The sequence below is a fragment of the Protomyctophum parallelum genome (assembly GCF_964188405.1).
Source record: "Protomyctophum parallelum genome assembly, chromosome: 4".
Taxonomy (NCBI): domain Eukaryota; kingdom Metazoa; phylum Chordata; class Actinopteri; order Myctophiformes; family Myctophidae; genus Protomyctophum; species Protomyctophum parallelum.
Window position 1 is genome coordinate 55,103,487 of NC_139700.1, and position 14,033 is coordinate 55,117,519.

The following is a 14,033-nucleotide window of genomic DNA, read 5'->3' on the forward strand; positions in this document are numbered from 1 at the left end:
ACCTCCATGCCAGCTGCTCTCCCTGCACTGACAGCCTCCTCATGCTTAAAGTAGAAATGAAAAAGATATCCATCTATCTATCTATCTATGCTCCTCAGACCCAGCCAGCAAGCCACACACATAGTACTCAGACCCAGCCAGCCAGCCAGCCACACACATAGTGCTCAGACCCAGCCAGCCAGCACGCCACACACATAGTGCTCAGACCCAGCCAGCCAGCAAGCCACACACATAGTGCTCAGACCCAGCCAGCCAGCAAGCCACACACATAGTGCTCAGACCCAGCCAGCCAGCAAGCCACACACATAGTGCTCAGACCCAGCCAGCCAGCAAGCCACACACATAGTGCTCAGACCCAGCCAGCCAGCAAGCCACACACATAGTGCTCAGACCCAGCCAGCCACACACATAGCTCCGTAAGGGAGTGGTTGCACCACTCAAAAAATCTTCAAAAAACTGAAGAGGCTACTGGAGATTGGAGAACCTGATTTGGACATGATCTGATGCAGGACAATGTCACTATGACAGAAAGAGAAGATGGGTCTGGCCACATTCATTCACCCGGCCATAATCTCAGTGGAAATTGGGGAATATGTCAGAAAACTGGAATGTGGGAAAATTCCTTATTTTTACATTTTCTTAGTTCAAACACATCTGTGGGCTCTCTCTCTCTATGAACAGAAACAAGTTGCGATGCGGCCCCTCCCCCTTCACTTCACTTCACACACACACACATTTTTGGTCCACTGTTTACCCTCCTGCATATATCAGCGCTGCATGCAGATCGGCTATTTTACCGTTCGTGCGTTATTACGCGGCGGAGCCGCAGAGAAAATTGTTATTTATCATTATAATGCGTGTGAAATGGCATGTGTGGCGTGGTGCGTGGTAAAGGGTTAAATTGCGTGACTGTCACACTCAAAGGGTGAGACATGGCAGCTCTGGCGGCTAAGGCTTTAGGAGGAGCTCGGCTAGAAAGAAATGAATTATGAATAGTTATTAGTTTCTTACTTTGTTAGAGAGACAGTTCTAACCATATAGCGAATAGCGATGTCTTTAATCATGTATTTTGATGAAGTTCAGGTCAGCCTCTAATCGTATTGTGTATATATATATTTTTTTACCGGTTATTTTGAGCAGCTGCCTTCCTGACTGCAATATATGAACATGGTTTCAATGGTGCGAAATACGGATGTAGACCAGGTAAGATTGAGCCAAATTCAACTGCCCTGCTTAGGACGATAATATGCTTGGTCAACACAACACACACGATCACCTGTCTAACAAACCCTTCTCTTCTACAGAGAGATGCGGATAATGCTGTGGTTATTGCAGTGACTTACACACGCAGTCTGGTCAAACCAAAATATTCAGAGCAGCAGTGAACCTTTTGGAAGGGGTGCTGCCTTCCCTCTCATTCAAGTGAGCCTGTTTTTCTGTTTCAGAACCTGTTTTGCCACCTTTACAGACAGTGAATGCATCATCTTAAACCAAAGTAACCCATGCATTGCTGTGTGACTGATGAATGTTGACGATAGCTCATGCATTTTTCAGTTTAATCTGAGAGTTTGCATTTGATAAGCATGCGTTTATTATAATTACGCTACGTGATTTCGACACCACTATATGTACACTAGACTGAGAAAGGCTGAATTCATATTTCTTTCCAACTTTCTTTCCGAAGGCAATACAGAATGTAAATAAGAAACTGCTGGACAAGAATCCTCAGGAAACACAGCTGTTTGATGTCATCATGCTTTCCAGTGACGGTGAGGAGAATCAATCACGGATCATTGCCAGCACCAAGCATTATGGTAGGCCAGAGTTCAGACCAGCCAGTTGTATAAAGAACTTTTAGCACGTCCATATCATGGGTGCGTACTGTACATTTACTCGTCAAAGAAAGAATGGCTGAATGCTGGATTATAAAGTTACCATAGGATTAGCCCTGAATCATGACGCAACTGCAGCCTGTTTTACGCAATCGCTACATTTACAGTCCAAACGTGTATATAAACATTCCGATTTAAAATATAAAGTCCTCGCCACATGTGCCACGGGTGTTAGACATTTGCTGGTACGGAGATTAGCATTGCTGCATCCCACGTTGTTTAATAAAAAGCATTTTTGTCCGAGCTCCCCGGCTACTTTTCTCAACCGGGGTTCGTTTGGGAAATCCACAGTTGCACACCGGGAGCGCACTCGCCTATTAGTCTGTATTGGCAGGGCGGTCAGCGTGCCTATATCGAACACACCGAGTGCCACCCTCCTCCCGACCGATAGGGGCGCGTAGTTGAAAGCCAATGGCAAAATAACAGCTCGGATAAAAATGCTTTTTATTAAACAACGCGGGATGCAGCAATGCTAATCGCTTTACCAGCAAATTTCTAACACCCGTGGCACATGTGGTGAGTACTTTATATTTGAAATCGGAATGTTTATATACACATTTGGACTGTAAATGTAGCGATCGCACAAAACAGGAGGCAGTTGCGCCATGACGCTCGTGAAGTACGAGCATCATGTGAACCATGGCTACCATAGGATGCGCTCAATGCGTTGCATAGTGTCCAACACATCTCTCACTCACAGGTCTTGAGATTGGCAGATTTTGTTTCTGCAGCAGAGAGGACACCATGGACACTCTGCTATCAAATGGGGTCGACCTGTTCCTGTCGACAGACACGGCGGATGTGTCGACGGCATTACAAAGAGGTGTGTATGGATGTGGTATTTATCCATAATGAAATGAAATTCATCAGTGGAGGACAGTACCAAAGTATGTTTACCCAAGTACTGTACATGTTTTGAGGGTCTGTATTTCACTTGAGTATTTGTATTTTTTTGGATACTACATTTCAAAGACATATTGTACTTTTGACATTTCTAGGAAGTGAATAAGTGGCAAAAGTGCATTATGAATTCATGGATTAAAGTTCTCAGTCGACATGCTGTCTTCTTTTGCCATGCAATGGAAATGGCAGATCTACAAGCTCACAATGTTGCTGCGTGTGTTGTGAGGCTATTTTTGCTTATTTGTTAGTATAGCGAGTATTTTAATTGGTCAACTAGCAATAGAATAGATGTTTAAAAGCATCTTCCATAAACGTTAATGGTCTCAGAAATGTCAAAAGCAATGGTTAAATCCTCGCTCTGTGATTTCTGTGTGTGGAACAGCAGCAATATGATAATGATAACATAATAACAATATGATGATGATATTGCATTACATTTTCAGTCATTAGATTAAATTTTTGCTTTATTCCATGTGAATGAACTGCTTTCAAATGTAGTGAAAATGGCAGAACTACAAGCTCACTTGAGTACTTTGTTATTAGTAGTGAATAGTGATTGATCTCTGAGCCGTGGGATTTAACCTCTTTTGGTGTTAGCATTATGTTATACTTTAGCTATTTAAAAATAGCAGATCTACAAGCTCATAGCGCGCCACTCGGTGACAAATAAACATAGCTTTTTCAGAAAACTGTCATTTTCAACCAGACATTTATAGAATCTGATCTCAGGTCAAAATGGGTTAAGCTCTCAAAGCTCTTTTCTACAATTGGTCTGATAATATGAGCCCAAAGCAGCCCCTGCCGCTCCAGTAGTGTGAAAGGTTATCATTTGTGTTTCCACTGCAGTGGAATGGATGCATAGGAACTTTATTGATCCCGAGGGAAACGGGAATAAAGACGTCCCTTTTGAAAACGACTGTGACTTCAAGCATACTAATTGTTGTAAACTCTTAAGTACTGGACCCTCGTCTGGTTTGACAGACAGGTAGTGTGTGCCGGCTGGGTGGTGTGTGGTTCTGACAGACAGGTGGTGTGTGGTTCTGACAGACAGGTAGTGTGTGGTTCTGACAGACAGGTAGTGTGTGGTTCTTCCGCCGTAGCCTGAAAACCCACCTTTTCGGACTCCATCATGGCCCATAGCACTTACCCTAACCCCTTAGATAGCATTTCTGTTGGCTTAGATAGCATTTGACACAGACTTATAGCATGTTATGTAGACAGCACTATAATTGTATTGTATATAGTTATAGCACGCCATAGTACATATGTATAGCATAGTAGTATAGATGTATAGTTTATATGTATAGTTTCATTATATAGATATCCCACTGTTACTTTCTTAGCTTACGCATGTTTCATGATATTGATAAATGCTTTTATGTGATGTATTCCCATGCTTTTGTTCTTGCTTAAATGTAAGTCGCTCTGGATTAAGAGCGTCTGCTAAATGCCTAAATTGTAAATTGTAAATTGACAGACAGGTAGTGTGTGGTTCTGACAGACAGGTAGTGTGTGGTTCTGACAGACAGGTAGTGTGTGGTTCTGACAGACAGGTAGTGTGTGGTTCTGGGTGGTGTGTGATGATCCGGTTGAAGTATTCCTTCGGTACGGCGACAGCGGCGGCGGGCCCAGGAGAGCAATAACACGACACACGAGACAGTATCACGCTAAAGGTTCACACAGTTTATTACACACAACAGGAACATGTAGAGAGCTGGATCAGCTGACGTGACCACAAGACATCAGACATAATAACGTGCCTATACTGCAGCAAAGCTGACCTTGCTGTCTGAGATGTCTCTCGTAGCCTAACTATAAACTATGCTACAGTTCAGGCAGTACACAATACATATCAAGTACACTGTGATCTCACGTACAAGTACACAGCCATGGGCGATCAGATTATAACACTAATGATGTTAGGGCTACCTCTACAGAAGTTAAAGGTATATTCAGTGATTTCACTCAAAAAACCTTAGGTTTCGTTTTTGGCTGTGGGACCCAGCCTTTCGTCCAATCAGGATAGAGAGTCAAAAACGAAACCTAAGGTTTTTTGACCCCCAGGGGTTAACTGGAGGACAGGGAGGAACTCCTTATATGGCCAGCACACTCTATAGTAGGGAGGATTATCACAACAAAACAAAAAAATAAGTGATATTTGAATTAAGTGAAATCACTGAATATACCTTTAACAGGCAGGCAATCTATAACTAATCATTTTAGAAGTGTCCTCAAAAGTTGCATGCTGTTGTCTGGAAGGTGTGTCATTCTGCACTGCAATTGACTGGACATCGCATAACGGGTGTGCCACAGGGGACACCCGTCATTATTTATTATAGGTCATTATTCGGCAACTTTGCAATTGCAAGGCTGTATTAGTCGGCACTCTAAACTGCCACATCTGATTAGATGTCAGGGCCAACACCCGTGGCACATGTGGCGAGTACTTTATATTTGAAATCGGAATGTTTATATACACGTTTGGACTGTAAATGTAGCGATCGCACAAAACAGGAGGCAGTTGTGCCATGACACTCGTGAGAACTCATGTTCTCCCGGGCCCGCCGCCACTGTCGCCGTACCAAAGGTATACTTCAACCGGATCATCACACACCACCCAGCCTGCACACACTACCTGTCTGTCAGAACCACACACTACCTGTCTGTCAGAACCACACACTACCTGTCTGTCAGAACCACACACTAGTGTGTGTGTGTGTGTGTGTGTGTGTGTGTGTGTGTGTGTGTGTGTGTGTGAATGTTGTGAATTTAATGCACAATCTATGTCAAGCGCCTTGGATAAAGACGCTATATAAATGCACCATTTACCATTTAATGCATTTATGCTCAATAATGCTCAATAAAATATATATTCTAAATTCATTCTAGGAGTTGTCTTAACCAAATTAAACAATCTCCAGGCAGCTAACGCACGCATTGTTAGCTTGAAGATCACTGCTTGAGTGTATATATTAAACCCAAGGCTCCATGTTGTCTGGTTGGATAGGCATGGTTTCTGCGTTGGTGTACCAGCACACAGCGGACCACTCCTCGGACCAACTCAGTGTATATATTAAACCCAAGGCTCCATGTTGTCTGGTTGGATAGGCATGGTTTCTGCGTTGGTGTACCAGCACACAGCGGACCACTCCTCGGACCAACTCAGTGTATATATTAAACCTAAGGCTCCATCTTGTCTGGTTGGATAGGCATGGTTTCTGCGTTGGTGTACCAGCACACAGCGGACCACTCCTCGGACCAACTCAGTGTATATATTAAACCTAAGGCTCCATCTTGTCTGGTTGGATAGGCATGGTTTCTGCGTTGGTGTACCAGCACACAGCGGACCACTCCTCGGACCAACTCAGTGTATATATTAAACCTAAGGCTCCATGTTGTCTGGTTGGATAGGCATGGTTTCTGCGTTGGTGTACCAGCACACAGCGGACCACTCCTCTGACCAACTCAGTGTATATATTAAACCTAAGGCTCCATGTTGTCTGGTTGGATAGGCATGGTTTCTGCGTTGGTGTACCAGCACACAGCGGACCACTCCTCGGACCAACTCAGTGTATATATTAAACCCAAGGCTCCATGTTGTCTGGTTGGATAGGCATGGTTTCTGCGTTGGTGTACCAGCACACAGCGGACCACTCCTCGGACCAACTCAGAGTGCTGCTCTCGGGGGATGCTGTTGGTTTCTCAGATGGAGACTCGCCCCCTCAACAAGGCTTTAGTGAGGCAACGCTCCATGACGTCAAAGCCCCCTCAACAAGGCTTTAGTGAGGCAACGCTCCATGACGTCAAAGCCCCCTCAACAAGGCTTTAGTGAGGCAACGCTCCATGACGTCAAAGCCCCCTCAACAAGGCTTTAGTGAGGCAACGCTCCATGACGTCAAAGCCCCCTCAACAAGGCTTTAGTGAGGCAACGCTCCATGACGTCAAAGCCCCCTCAACAAGGCTTTAGTGAGGCAACGCTCCATGACGTCAAAGCCCCCTCAACAAGGCTTTAGTGAGGCAACGCTCCATGACGTCAAAGCCCCCTCAACAAGGCTTTAGTGAGGCAACGCTCCATGACGTCAAAGCCCCCTCAACAAGGCTTTAGTGAGGCAACGCTCCATGACGTCAAAGCCCCCTCAACAAGGCTTTAGTGAGGCAACGCTCCATGACGTCAAAGCTGCCAGGGTGGGTACAGTATAGTTGTCCTAAAAAAGTACTCAAATGTTTTACTTACGTAAAAGTAGCAATACTGCAATGTAGAACTACTCTGTTACAAGTAAAAGTTCGGAATTCTAAATGTACTTTTTTTTAAATATATATACATATTTTTATCCCACGATTTTGTAACCCATTTTTCACCCCTGTGTCAATCATCTGATGTGATCCTGGGCTCTACACACCCTCCACCAACCTAGTCCCCATATATGGGGGACAAGGGGAGACCAACCTAGTCCCCATATATGGGGGACAAGGGGAGACCAACCTAGTCCCCATATATGGGGGACAAGGGGAGACCAACCTAGTCCCCATATATGGGGGACAAGGGGAGAGCAACCTAGTCCCCATATATGGGGGACAAGGGGAGACCAACCTAGTCCCCATATATGGGGGACAAGGGGAGACCAACCTAGTCCCCATATATGGGGGACAAGGGGAGACCAACCTAGTCCCCATATATGGGGGACAAGGGGAGACCAACCTAGTCCCCATATATGGGGGACAAGGGGAGACCAACCTAGTCCCCATATATGGGGGACAAGGGGAGACCAACCTAGTCCCCATACATGGGGGACAAGGGGAGACCAACCTAGTCCCCATATATGGGGGACAAGGGGAGAGCAACGGACTTGAACTCATGCTTCCTTCATGCCTGAGTGTCCAAGTTGCTCCTTTACACCTGACAGGGGGGACTTTCCCTGGTTGGACGTAGCGCGTGGAAGGAACACGTTATTCCAACCAGTTCCTTTCCCCTCCATTAGGCGCCCCGGCTGGCCAGGGAGAGGCAGTTTCTAAATGTACTTTTATACAAAATAATTTGTATAAAAATGTACTTGAAGTACTCATTATGCAGAATGTTCCATTTAAAGTTTTCAAATGTATGAAAATCTTTAAAAAATAGCTGATCCACAGACTTGTTTTGGACCTGAAATGTAGTGGAGTAGAAGTAAAAGTAATGGAAATTAAAAATACTCAAGTAAAGTACAAACACCTCAAAATTGTACTTATGTACAGTACTTAAGTAAATGTACTTGCACCACTTCCTATGTATTATATCAAAATGATTTATACTATTAAATCTGTGTTCTCAGGACAAAGTGACTGATGAATCAAAGTTCATGCCTTACTTCTATTGTCTTTCTGTATTGACACACTTAACAGGCAGAGTTCAGATTGATCAATATTTGGCTGGTTGAATGTGATCATTACAGTGGATCCGGAAAGTATTCACACTCCTTCACTTTTACCACATTTTGTTTTGTTACAGCCTCATTTCAAAATGGATTAAATTCGGCTTTTTCCTCATCAATCTACACACAATACCCCATAATGATAAAGTGAACCATTTTCAAATATTTTGTTAATTTAAAAATAAGAAACTGGAAAAACACATGTACATAAGTATTCACACTCTTGACTTAGTACCAAGTTGAGGCACCTTTGGCAGCAATTACAGCCTTAAGCCTATTTGGGAATGATGCTACAAGCTTGGCACACTTGAATTTGGGGTATTTTCCCCCTTCTTCTCTGCAGATCCTCTCAAGGTTAGACGGGGAGCGTCGCTGAACAGCTATTTTCAGGTCCTTCCAGAGATGCTCAATGGGGCTCAAAGTCTGGGCTCTGGCTGGGCCACTCAAGGACTTTCACAGAGTTGTCCTAAAACCAATCCTTCGTTATCTTAGCTGTGTGCTTGGAGTCGTTGTCCTGTTGGAAGGTGAATCGTTGGCGTTGGAGGTCCTGAGTGCTCTGGAGCAGGTTTTCATCCAGGATGTCTCTGTACACTGCTCCATTTATCTTTTCCTTTATCCTGACAAGTCTCCCAGTTCCTACCGTTGAAAAACATCCCCACAGCATGACGCTGCCACCACCATGCTTCACCGTAGGGATGGTATTTGCCAGGTGATGAGCGGTGCCTGGTTTCCTCCAGACCGAAGCCTCTCCTCAATAAAAGGCACATGACAGCAGGGTGTCACAGCACGCTTGGAGTTTGCCAGAAGGCACCTAAACGACTCTCAGACCATTATTAACGAGATTCCCTGGTCTGATGAAACCAAAATAGAGCTTTTTGGCCTGAATGCCAAACCTCTCGTCTCGAGGAAACCAGGCACCGCTCATCACAGTATCCTCAAGGACCCATCCCACCCAGGTAATCACCTGCTGCAACTCATGCCCTCAGGGAAGGTCATCAAGGCAAGGACGAACGGACTGAAAAACAGTTTCTACCCCAGAGCAGTCGTAGCTCTAAACACTGCCACTTGCCACTTTATGGACTAAAAGGACTTACTGTGCAATATGCCTTAAATGTTTATTTTTTATATAGAGTATTATGTATTTTGTTTTAAATGCACTGAGCTGGATTGCAAATCAATGTTGTTGTCTTGTACAATGACAATAAAGATATTCTGATACTGACCTGGCAAATACCATCCCTACGGTGAAGCATGGTGGTGGCAGCATCATGCTGTGGGGATGTTTTTCCAACGGCAGTAACTGGGAGGCTTGTCAGGATAGAGGGAAAGATGAATGGAGCCGTGTACAGAGACATCCTGGATGAAAACCTGCTCCAGAGCGCTCAGGACCTCCGACTTGGTCAACGATTCACCTTCCAACAGGACAACGACCCCAAGCACACAGCTAAGATAGTGAAGGATTTAGGACAACTCTGTGAAAGTCCTTGAGTGACCAGCCAGAGCCCAGACTTAAACCCCATGAGCATCTCTGGAAGGACCTGAAAATAGCTGTTCAGCGACGCTCCCCGTCTAACCCGACAGAGCTTGAGAGGATCTGCAGAGAATAAGGGGGAAAATACCCCAAATTCAAGTGTGCATCATTCCCAAAAAGGCTTAAGGCTGTAATTGCTGCCAAAGGTGCCTCAACTTAGTACTAAGTCAAGAGTGTGAATACTTATGTACATGTGTTTTTCCAGTTTCTTATTTTTAATAAATTAACAAAATATTCGAAAAAGCTTTTTTCACTTCATAATGGGGTATTGTGTGTAGATTGATGAGAAAAAAAAACTAATTTAATCCCTTTTGACATGAGGCTGTAACAAAGCAAAATGTGGTAAAAGTGAAGGAGTGTGAATACTTTCCGGATGCACTGTATGTGTGCCCAGTGTTTCCCCTAAAGCCAGAAGTGGATTGTGTGGGTGGGAGCTTTCAGATCCGTTTTATTTTTCTCGGACGCCTAGAAAAACATCATACTGTGGTGGCTGGTCATGATTTTGTGGTGACCCGCCTCCACACAATAATGCATATAGGGGAAGCACTGGTGCCATAAGATAATTAATGACTTCAAACCCATTCTGACCGGGCACTCATTTTGGTGTCGGCATCATGTTATGCTTTAGCTATTTAAAAATAGCAGATCTACAAGCTCATATCGCGCCACCGAGTGGCGCGATACGAGCTTGTAGGTCTGCTATTTTTGAAAAATCGAAGAGCGACTGACATTTTTAGAATCTGATCTCAGGTCAGAATGGGTTCATTAGACCAGTGTGTGTCCGGCGGAAACCTCGTATGAATCTGATCTCAGGTCAGAATGGGTTAATACAGTACAGTAGTTTCATATCGAGCTGTCATGGCATTTGTGGCATATTCCTCATGCCTCTGCCGCCAGTTAAACAAACCCTCTATCCCCTCTTCCTCACCAGGACTCCATTGTGAGGTTTGCCGCACTAATTGGCGAGATGAGGAAGAAGTTTGCTTTGCAAGACAGCCCTATAATCAGCACCAGTGTGCTCACCGAGTGGGGCTCCAGAGGCGTGTGTGCCAGGGCCCTGAGGACCCTGCGAGCCGGGGGTCTTATGGTGGAAGAAGCTTACTGTCTTGCCGGAGCCCCCACGGACCCCATCCTCTCCTTGCTCAAACCACAGTTTAACCACAGTTAAGTACCAGGTCTTATTCCCTAACTTGAGTAAACTAAAGACCTGGAGGCGTGATCAATGCCATTTGGCTATTCTGAGTGGCCAAAGAGCATTGATCACGCCTCCAGGTCTTTAGTTTACTCAAGTTAGGGAATAAGACCTGGTACTTAAGACACGCAAAATACAGCCCATAGTCTTCACCGACGGCCTGTAAAACAGCAGCCAGTACATCTACAGTAGCTGTTCTTGTTTTTTAATGCTCTTTTGCGTTGTCCTGAGACTATCCTATTGGCGTCATACTTGACACTCTGGGGTGTCAGTATACTGATGTAGTGGGTTTGTGATGGGGAAGAGCCTGTGTCTTTATTGTTTTGTTGTATGTTGTGCCCTGAGGAGCCCTTTGAAAACGAGTTGCTGCAACTCAAGGGAGTATCCTCTAGTGAAATGTCAAATAATACATATAGCCTTATCATCGCATAGCCTGCCTTAATCTGCCTTTGCAATGCAAATTGCCCCAGCCTCGCATCGATATTAGCATGGCTACGCCAGGCTAACGGCCTGCCTCAGCCCGTGTGATTTCTGGTATAGAGGGGCGAAAAGAGACTGTGGATCCTGTAGAGATATTTATGCTCATGCATAAATTGAGTGGCACAGTTCGTTTAACGTTGTTTAATCCAATCAGATTTTCTGTGTGGATGTATGGGCCTTTTTTTTTTGCCACTCAGGTTTTCCTGCATAACTTCCCGGTATGATGATGATGTCACACCGATCTGAACCCCCCCCCCCCCCCCCCCCCTGAATTCAACTAGTATGCTTTTATTTTTCGCAGAACAAAATAGGCTTTTTACTATAATGAGGTTAAAGAATATTCACCATTACGCTTATCACCTGTTAGTGTTCGAGTTTAAAAAGTGGAGTTCAGATACCCTGATCTATTTTTGTACAGTTTTGTACAAACTTGGTTTGTGTATTTTACTTTGTTAGACATGGTTGTGCATGGCTGCCAGTGCCACAATACTACTGAAATCCTCTCAAGAAAAGGCTATTAATGTGACCACCAAGAGCAGTTTGCACTCTGTCCACTAGGGAGCAGCATGTAGTCACTATTAGGCCATTCTATATCAAAACAACCTTCAGCCGGTTTAAATTTGCACAGTATGACATCCACACCTTCCCTTCATTTATAACTGGATTATTCAAAGTGAAGTTATATCAATATGGCTTGATAGCTTTCAGGTTATCTAGAGCGTAAATGTTTTATACTCTCTTTCAATTTGAAACAAACATTTAGGTGTTTTTGTCTCCACCAGGCCGAAGGCATGGGGAGAGAGTATGTTTTGCACTCCGTCCGTCCGTCCGTGTGTCCGTCCGTCCGTCCGTTAGAAGCTAATCTCGGCCACCGTTAACCCGGTCGATGCCACATTTTGCACACACACTCCCTGGATGCCAACGATGAACCTCTGCCCCAAAATTTCCAGAACGGCCTGTTATAGCGCCACCAGGAGGCCGCTTTGTGCAAAACAAGTTTTTGCACAGTACACCTACAGATTTTGTCCAAAAATCCCGCAAATCGTTACACAGTATCTCCATAGTCATGTGCTCAAGACGGATGTGTCTGATATTTCATATTCCATCCTAATTGGCTAACATTGGCTTTCAAATTTTGCAGGATTGGCCTGTTTTGAACAAAAAACCTCAAATCATGAACGCAGCGTGCAATTTCACGTGAAATCTTTCACGCACTTTCCTACTAGGCTGAGGAATATAGCCCACCCATTTCACATTGCCCTGTTATAGCGCCACCAACAGGTGGATTGTGCATGCGTGCCATCAACACGGATCTGCACCATTTCCCATATTCCATCCTGATTGGCAAAGATTGGAACAAACAAACAAAAAACATGTTTATATTACTCCTAAATATTCCTATCCTCCTGGTGGAGACCTGTGCCCAGAAGGGCACTTTTTCTAGTTTTAAATGAGATAAGTAGCAATACTGGAAATAAGTAAATGCAGTTACCCGATTGGTCATGCAGTAGTGTGCTGTGTGCCGGCAATCCGACCAGCTTTTTAAAATGAAATGCAATGACATTTTTGATGATTTTTTAATTAATTGTTAATAGGGTCTGATGAAGACCTACTATTAGGTCAACACATGTTGGTCATACTGTTTGTTGCCTTGCTCAAAATAAAATGGAGAATTATTTTCATTAAATATGGAGTGCATTGGAATTCTTTTCTACTGTCCACACACCACTTGGGAGTCAAGCACAGGCAGTTTTAATATATTATACACTTATACCTGATTCTCTGCTGGGATTTTCTAGCAGTTTGCATGAAGCGTTGTACACAGTATGGACCATTATTTGAAATCCCAGTTGAAGAGAAGTTTGTACGTAGACAAAATGAAGCCTCCATGACGAGCCAGTTAATATTGTAGAAGGCATGGCTTCATAAGAAAAGTAAAAAAAACTCTTCCTGTGCATCTTCCTCATGCACTTAATAGTGTGGATACTAATTGCCTCAAACATTATGGAACAACCGTCTTTTCTTTAAGAAGGGAGATGTAACACACTGCATGTATTTAAACCACCACAAGAAAATAATGCATGTGCGTGCGTGCGTGTGCACACAGCTGTGATGATCAACAGTGGATGATCCAATCACTTATCACTCTGACCAACGGACCAATGACGGACGGACTAGTTGAACAGGTGACTGGATCCAGTGGGCGGGGCTTTGGATTTAAATAGGAGCGGCCATGTTGTTTCCCAGCATGCAGTTTGATTTGCTGTTTCACTGCATGCTGTCTGTGAGCAGAGCTGTTTGTTCCAAGGTAAGAAGCGTTTGTTTGAGAAACACGGTTTTATCCTTTAACACTGTTATTGTTTAGACATTAGAGGATTTATAGGACTGTTTATTGTTTAAACATTAGAGGATTTATAGGACTGTTTATTGTGACACTAAATGGACAACAATGTCAGGAATGTTTGTCCTTTTAGGCCTCATTCACACATAAAGAACACATGTTCTGTTGCCCCTCCTGTGTTTGATGGCCGCCTAATGCTTTTCCAATGGGAGGCACATGGTTTGACCAAACACTTGTGTTTGATTGCCCCCCTCCATCAAACACAAATGTTTGGTCAAACCATGTG

At 44.1% G+C, this 14,033-nt stretch overlaps 1 long non-coding RNA gene across 2 annotated transcripts; it reads left to right on the forward strand.

Moving 5' to 3' along the window:
• The first annotated feature begins 1,694 nt into the window (after positions 1 to 1,694).
• Positions 1,695 to 6,546, forward strand: LOC310857569. 2 transcript variants are annotated; one of them, XR_014569150.1, is made up of 3 exons: positions 1,695 to 1,814; positions 2,593 to 2,715; positions 6,409 to 6,546. It is a non-coding gene; the product is annotated as an uncharacterized lncRNA (long non-coding RNA). The 2 variants fall into 2 exon arrangements; XR_014569151.1 differs by lacking the exon at positions 6,409 to 6,546 and adding an exon at positions 5,803 to 5,850.
• The last annotated feature ends 7,487 nt before the right edge of the window (positions 6,547 to 14,033 follow it).